We start from the raw sequence: 8966 nt of genomic DNA on the forward strand, positions 1-8966 counted from the left end.
GGGGTTAGTGCTTGAATTTCTGTTGACTTTTTGAGTCCTATCTCGTTTTTTATAATGACAAATACAAGGTATTTAATGTTTGTCAAGTTTGTGTGTAGGATAATACTAGCAAGATTATATTGATGTCATGCGGCAACTTGAAGAAGAATGAAGACTCCGACATATTTACTTGTTGTATTTTCATATTCGGGTCTGTATTATTTAAATTCAAAAAAGGTTTGTAATAATATTCATATCATGCATGTAGGACTATAAGCTCAAGACCTTAGGGATCACTCTTCGGTCGACCGACGCCAGGTTTTTTAGGCTAAGTTAAAATGCCTAAAACCTTAAAATGACCTTAGGTCCTTGCACTTACACATAAAATAGTCCTCAAGATCACATATAATATTAGGGGAATAAATTAAATTAAATTAGGACTTAAAGGGTAAAATTGTGAGGTTTCAGGAGACCGGGCCCTTGGTGTCAAAACACTTCAGGCAACTGAACCTTTGACCAGTCGAAGTGTTGACTTGGTTTTGGGTGACCAAACCAATTTGACCATAGCGTCCTCGGGCGACCGAACCGCTATTCTGACTTTTCCCAACAACTCGGCAGCCCGAACTTATATGTTCAAAATAGTCTCGAGCACCCCAACACATGAGATCGGTAGACCAAACTCAGGACCGAGCTACCAAACCGCAGTCTTTTGAAATCACCTTCAGTTCAGCAGACTGAACCTTATTCAGGCACCCCGAACGTTCAAAAATGACTTTTTTTGTTATGTCTGTTTGGGCAACCGAACTTCAAGTCAGGTGCCCGAAACTCTTGGATTGCACAATTTTTCACCGCAGTTAAGAAGGGTTAAATGGGTATAATTTTACTCAAATTTTTTAAAACAAATTTAATAATGACTCCTATATCCTCAACGGTCATAATTTAACCCTATTCTATATGTAGGGGCTCATTTGCAAGGATTAGCAAAATAGATTAAGAAAAATTTTCTAAAAAATCCTAAACCCTATTTTCTTATACAAACCTTTTACACTCTAATACTTCCATTCCCTTGAAAAATCAAAGTCTTGTGAGTGCTTGTTGATTGTTCTATATTGCTAAAATCTCTTACTTACTCTTGCATATTTTATTTTTGTTTGAGGATTAAGCAAAGGAGTTTTCCTCTTGATTTTATTTGATAAATCTTTAGTTGGAAAATTTCTTAGAGCTAAGTGGGTCTTTGCATTATCATGACAAGACTCATTAGGGCTTGTATTTTGTGTGTGCAAAAATATTTTTACAAAATCATATTTGAATATCTCTTTGTACTTTGATATTGAGAAAATTATTTTTGAGATATTCTAAATTTCCATTGGTACAAATCTTTGAAAACCTAAACCTTGATTGAGATTTATCTTTACTTAGTTTTAAAGATTATATAGTTAATACACTCTTGTGCTTGATTGAACATTGATATTAGATTGAGTGTTATTACACACGTATTTCACTGAGCTTATATTTCCTATCTATTTAAGGTGCATTGATTATATTGTGCATAGTGGTTGTTGACTTATAGGTCACACCCCGGTTTTGATAATGACAAATACTTAGGTATTTGATGGTTTTCAAGTGTTTGTGCAAGCTTAGATGAGCATCTAAAGGAATGACACTTGAAGCAACATGAAGAACTTGAACATTTTAATTTGTATTGCCAATTCAATTAATGCAATATGAGTCCGTAATAGTAACTAGGGATATGGTCTGTATTACTTACCTGCATATCATGCATATAGGATATATGGTAAGCTCAGTAAGGCCATAGTATGACTCTAGGTCCCAACACTCACACACATATGACACAAAATACAGGAGTGTTAAAAATGCATCAAAATTGAATATTATTAGAGAAATCGAGAGAGTTCGAGCAACCAAACCCTAGGAGTTCAAAACTCCTCGGGCGCCCGAACTGTTGAGAAGTCATTAGTTGACTTAGGCTCTCGGGCGACCGACTAAAACTATGCACACCTTCCACAGGCGCCCGAACCCTTTGAAAGGGACATTCCGCCAACTCGGACTACCGAGTTGTTGATCTTATAGGTCACACCCAGTTTTGATCATGACAAATACTGACATTTGATGATTGTCAAGTGCTTGTGAATGCTCAAATAAATATCCCAAGGAAGAACACTTAAATAAATAAGAAGACCGCAAAGACTTGTAATTTGTAATTGTAATTCATATCGGTCTGTAATAATTTATATGGGTCTGTAATAGTAACCTAGGTTGTGGTTGTATGTTTATCACCTACACATCATGCATACAGGATATAGCATAAGCTCAATTAGACCATAGCAAGAACCTATGCTCCAAGACTCACACACATGGCATAAAATATATAAGTGTGTTTTACTTGTGCTCAAAATTGCACAAAACTAAGCAAGATAAGAGGGCTCGGGTGACTGAACCCTTGGAGCACAAAACTCCTCGGGTGCCCGAACTTTGAAAGTCAAAATGTTGACCAACCCTTGGGTGATCGAACCCATATACACACATCTTCCCCGGGCGCCCGAACCCCTCGAAAGGGACTGTTCACCAACTCGGGCGTCCGATGATTTTAGTTCAAATATACCCTTGGGTAACCGAACACCTCTGTTCAGGCCACCGAACAATTGTTCAGGCACCCGAAGTTACGTAGCTAAACTATTGACTTTGATTCGGGCAGCTGAACCTGTAGCCGGCCGACCGAACTTATTTGAAAAACTTTTTAAGCTGTGTCTTGTCGGGCCACTGAACCTAGGTTTAGCCACCCGAACCCTAGCCGATTAAAATTAATTTAACCACGATAAAATTGGGTTAAATAGGGCTAATTGGATTTTAATTAATTGGGACTTTTTTAATAATACCCATTTTGTCCTGAACGGTTATATTTTTTCACCTAACTATAAATATGCATTCATTTGCATGATTAGAGAGTGATTAGCAAAAAGTGATTAAGCCAAAATTCTCTCTATTGAAAAATCATCCTTGGCCCAAATACTTTCAAGCTTAAATCCATTTCATAAAATCTAAGTTTGTAAGGACTTCTCTTGTGTATGTGATTATAGTCCATTGCTAATACTCCCATCTGTGTGTGTGTGCTTGAAATTATTTCTCTGGGAGCTTAGCTTAGGTATATCCCACAAATTTCTCTATTATAAATCTAGTGTGGGATTAAACAAAGAAACCTTGGGATATTTGCATTCCATTGCAAGTTTCCAATAGCTTTGTTTTGGTGTGCAAAGAATTTTTCAAACAAGCTAGAAATTTATTTCAAACTAGTACTGGACTTATTTGATTGAGGAAAACCATTTTGGAACTAGTTTGATTATCTATTTAGTATACTTGGAATATTGATGTGCCACTGAAATATTCTATTTAGATTCCAAGAATTTGCTTGTGTTGAATACTCTTGTGCATCATACTGATTGTAGTGTGTTGAATACTCTTGAGCTTGATATTGATTGTACTGTGTAGAGTATTGATTGAACAAATCTTGCATCACTGAGCTTACACTGTATTCATGGTAATGATGTGTATGTGATTGAACGCATTTGTGTACATATCTTCTTTACGTGAAAGCACTTTTATCTGTACCATTTGATTGTAAATATGAGTGATTCCAGGCGTGGCCTGAGGGGGCGGTAATCCAGCTCGATAAGGATTGGTGTAAAGGTTGAGGTCAGCCCTATGCTAATTGACCTCATTTGTATTGGTGCCGCTCCACCTGTTTAAGTGAACAAGTTATTATGGTAATCCTTGTGCTTGTTAGCCAAGGCGAGGACGTAGGCAATTGGCTGAATATCGATAACAATTCTGTGTGTCATCCTTATTTTATTGCTTTCTAGTGCATGTATGTTTGATTAAATCGTTTTATTTACTTTCTGGTATACTCTTACATTACTTGCACTAGATTGACCATTGGGTTGTGAATATACTGGTGTTAGGAAATCGACCTAGAGCTTAAATTTAAAAAAATACCAATTCACCCCCCCTCTTGGGATCACGGTAAAGCTAACAATTGGTATCAGAGCCACGTAGCATAGACTAGTTGTTATTTTGTAAAAAGATCACTTATGGCTCATAACTCCGTGACCCCTTTCCCTAAGGGACCATCTTCCACACGACCTCCTGTTTTCAGTGGTGTTAATTACACCTTTTGGAAACAGAGGATGCACATCTACCTTCAGAATATTGATTGGAAGGTGTGAAGGATTGTCTCTAAGGAAAACTATGTCCCTATGAAAACTGAGGGTGCAGCTAGGGTTCTTAAGACTGAAGATGAGTATGATGATGATGATATGAAAGTTGTTAGTCTTAATGCCACTACTATGAATATTTTATATCTGTAGTCTTGATGTGGATGAATTTAACAGAATTATGACTTATTCTACTACAAAAGTAATATAGGATAAGTTAGAGGTCACATATGAGGGTACTAGGGATGTGAAGGATAGTAGGATAGATATGTTGACCAATGAGTATGAGGCATTTAGGATGAATGTAAGTGAGTCCATTCAGAGCATGTACACTAGATTCAAATACATCATAAACTCACTGCATGCATCAGGAAAGACCTATCCCACATATGAGATGATTAGGAAGATCCTTAGAGGCTTACGTCCTATTTGGGAAGCCAAGGCTACATCCATTGCTGAGGGTAGAGACCTTAAGGCTATGACCTTAGATGAATTGATAGGTTCCTTGATTACTTATGAATTATCCATAAATGAAAAACTTAATGAGCATAATAGGACTAAGAAAGTGACTGCATTGAAAGCATCTAATAACACATTTAGTGAGTGTAGTGGGCCTAACACTGATGATGAAATGGTCATGCTAACTAGAAAATTCAGCAGACTTTTCAAGAAGAACAGAAAGCCCTATAAAAAATATAGAAAGTCTACTAATGAAAAGGGAGAGTCTAGAAAAAGAAAAGAAAAATCAAATGCTCCTACGTGCTATAACTGCAACAAGGTGGGGCACATCAAACCTGACTGCCTACTGCTGAAAAAGGAGGCTAAGAAAAAGAAGAAAGCCATGAAGGTCAGGACTTCATGGGACAAACTTAGTAGCAGCGACTCAGAATCAAATCATGGCGACTCAGAGGTCGCTAATCTGTGCTTGATGGCACACGAGGATGAGGTATTGTCTTCTAATTCTTTATCTTCATATTGTTCATCTGATGATTGTGATTCTGATTGCATGCCTACATTTAGAGAGTTACAGTTCGAATATATTTGTGTTTCTAAATTGTTAGGCAAAGTGACCAAAGAAAATAGTGATTTGAAAAAGAAATGTGAAAATTGGTCAAAATTGTTTAATATAGCAAAAATCTCTCATGCATCTATTTTAAAAGAAAAAGATGCTACTATTGTTGAGCTTGAGAGGAGATTAGAGGATAGCTCCAAAATCATTTTTAAATTCACTAAAGGCAAAGACAATTTTGAAAAATTACTTGGTGCCCAAAGAAACTCCTTAAGTAAAGAAAGTCTTGGTTTTAATGGTGTTGAAAATGTTAGACGACCTAATCTTTACTTAGGACACTTTACACGTGAATCAAAATCTCATATTTCTCCTAAAGAGCCTAAGTGTAGATTAAGATGTTTTAAATGTAAACAGATAGGTCACATTCAATTTGATTGTCCACTTAGGAATAAACATGCTAGAATTAGGAAAGTATGGGTAGTTAAGGGAGATCTTGCTACTAACCCTCGTGGACCCAACAAAATTTGGGGACCAGCATCAGTTACTTAGCTTACTTTGCAGGTATGCCTAAGATCGTCCTCCTCCAAGGACCGCTGGTAGTACTTGGATAGCGGGTGCTCACGGCACATGACCGGCAACAAGGGCAAATTCACATCAATTGTTCCTAAGGATGGAGGCTATGTAACATTTGATGACAATGCCAAAGGACGCATCATCGGGGTAGGTAAGGTTGGTAAGGATTCATCTCTTACTATTGATAATGTTTTGTTGGTTGATGGACTGAAGCATAATCTACTTAGCATAGGTCAATTGTGTGACATAGGATATAAAGTATCTTTTAAGAATGATAAATGCATAGTAGAAGATAAATCAGTTCACAAAGTGTTTTTTACTGCCAACGGCCATGAAAACATGTATACTACTTCCTTTGATAACTTAGCTTCACAACAAGTTACTTGTTTTTCAGCTGTAAATGAAGCCAGTTGGTTATGGCATAGGCGCTTAGGACACGCTAGCATGGATTTGTTGTCTAAACTTGTTAGAAAAGAACTAGTTAAGGGCTTGCCTAAAATGTCTTTTGTAAAAAATAAAATTTGTGATGCATGTCAAATGGGTACGCAAACAAAATCTAGCTTCAAGAAAAAGAAATTTATATCTACCACTAGACCTCTTGAGATGCTTCACTTAGATTTGTTTGGTCATAATTTTATGCAAAGTCTTGGTGGTAAATCTTATGCTTTTGTTATTGTAGATGACTTTTCTATATTCACATGGGTATTATTTCTTGCACACAAAAATGAATCATGTGAACAATTTACCAAGCTTTGTAGGAAAATTTAGAATGAAAAGGGATATAAAATAACTTATATAAGAAGTGATAGAGGCACGAAATTCAAAAATGAGAACATAGAAAAATATTGTGACTTAGAGGGCATATCACATAATTTATCTGCACCTAGGACACCTCAACAAAATGGTGTAGTAGAAAAAAAGAATAGGTCACTACAAGAAATGGGTAGAACTATATTGAATGAGCATAACTTACCTAAATATTTTTGGGTCGAGGCCATTAATACTACATGCTATGTTATGAATAGGGTGTTGATTAGACCTTCGATTAATAAAACCCCTTATGAATTATGGAACAACAATAAGCCTAATATTTCCTATTTTCATATGTTTGGTTGTAAATGCTTTGTGCTTAGAGATAATGAGCATCTAGGAAAATTTGACTCTAAATCTGATGAAGGTATTTTTCTAGGATATGCAATAAATAGCAAAGCATATAGGGTTTTCAATAAACGAACATTGACCGTAATTGAATCTATTCATGTTGGGTTTGATGAATCCAATCCATTTTCTAATAAAGATGAAGAAGATGATATTGATATTAGAAAATGCTTAGAAAAGATGTCTATTGAAAACAATGCAAGTGAAAATCAAGAAGCAAATGAAAAATCACCTAAAGATAATGAAAATGGAAATCAGGAGTTGCCTAGAGATTGGAAGTTTATTAGAAATCATCCTATAGATCAAATCATAGGTGAACCATATCGTGGTGTAGCCACAAGATCCTCCCTTAGAAATCTAGTAAATAATTATACTTTCTTATCCCAAAAAGAACCTAAAAATATTAAAGAAGCCATAGAGTATGAGTCTTGGGTGATGTCTATGCAAGAAGAACTTAATCAATTTGAAAGAAGCAAGGTGTGACTCTAGTTCTTAGGCCTAATGATCAATCAATTATTGGAATTAAGCGGAAATATAGAAATAAGAAAGATAAGAATGGGCTAGTAACTAGAAATAAGGTTAGACTAGTTGCCCAAGGGTACAACCAGTAGGAAGGGATTGATTTTGATGAAACATATGCTCCTGTTGCTAGGTTAGAAGTCATTCGTATGCTACTTACCTTTGCCGCTTTTAAAAATTTTAAATTGCTTTAAATGGATGTTAAAAGCACTTTTCTAAATAGCTACATTAATGAAGAGGTATATGTAGAACAACCACCCGGTTTTGAAAATCATAAATATCTCGATCATGTTTACTGGTTGTCTAAAACCTTTTATGGATTGAAACAAGCTCCTAGAGCTTGGTATGAGAGGCTTAGTGGTTTTCTACTAGAAAATGGGTTTACCCGTGGTAAGATTGACACTACACTCTTCATCAAATCCAAGAATGATGATATGCTTCTTGTTCAAATTTATGTGGACGATATCATTTTTGGAGCAACTAATGATGAGTTATGTAATGAGTTTGCCAAATGCATGCAAAGTGAATTTGAAATGAGCATGATGGGTGAACTTAGTTTCTTCTTAGGACTACAAATTAAGCAAGCTAATCATGGAACTTTCATATGCCAATCTAAATATATTAGGGACTTGCTAAAGAAATTTAATATGGAAGATTGCAAAATTCTTGGCACGCCTATGAATTCTTCCATTAAGCCTGATAAAGATGAGCAAGGAATCCCTGTTGACGTAAAATTGTATCGTGGCATGATTAAGAGTCTCCTATATCTCACTGCTAGTAGGTCGGATATTATGTTTAGTGTGTGTATGTGTGCTAGGTTTTAGGCTGCCCCTAAGGAATCTCACTTAAAAGTTGTCAAACGAATCCTTAGGTATCTAGTTGGGACTATAGAGTTAGGCTTGTGGTACCCTAAGCATACTACTTTTGAGATTGTTAATTATACTGATGGTGACTTTGCCGGTAGTAAATTTGATACAAAAAGTACTAGTGGCACTTGTCATTATTTAGGACAATCTCTCGTTTCTTGGTTCTTCAAGAAGCAAAACTCAGTTGTCTTATCCATAGTCGAAGTAGAATATATAGTGGTTGGAAGTTGTTGTGCCCAAACTCTTTATATGAAACAAAAACTTTTGGATTTTGGATTGCTCTATGAAACAATACCGATTAAATGTGATAATACTAGTGCAGTCAACATCTCTAAAAATCCTATCTCACATTCACGAACTAAACACATTGAGATTAGACATCATTTCCTTCGTGATCATGTGCAAAAAGGGGATGTGGCTCTTGAGTTTGTATGCACTAATGAACAATGGGCGGATATATTCACTAAACCACTTCTTGAGGATAGGTTCATACAAATTAGACACGAGTTAGGTCTAATGCACAATAGAGAGGCTTCTTAGATGTTTTCATGACTTGCATAAATTTAGGGGGAACTCTTAAATGAAATTTATAAGTCTTAGCAACTAATATTATTGTTGACATGCCTACTTGTT

This window comes from Malania oleifera, chromosome 2, assembly GCF_029873635.1.
Source record: "Malania oleifera isolate guangnan ecotype guangnan chromosome 2, ASM2987363v1, whole genome shotgun sequence".
In the NCBI taxonomy this organism is placed as follows: Eukaryota; Viridiplantae; Streptophyta; class Magnoliopsida; order Santalales; family Ximeniaceae; genus Malania; species Malania oleifera.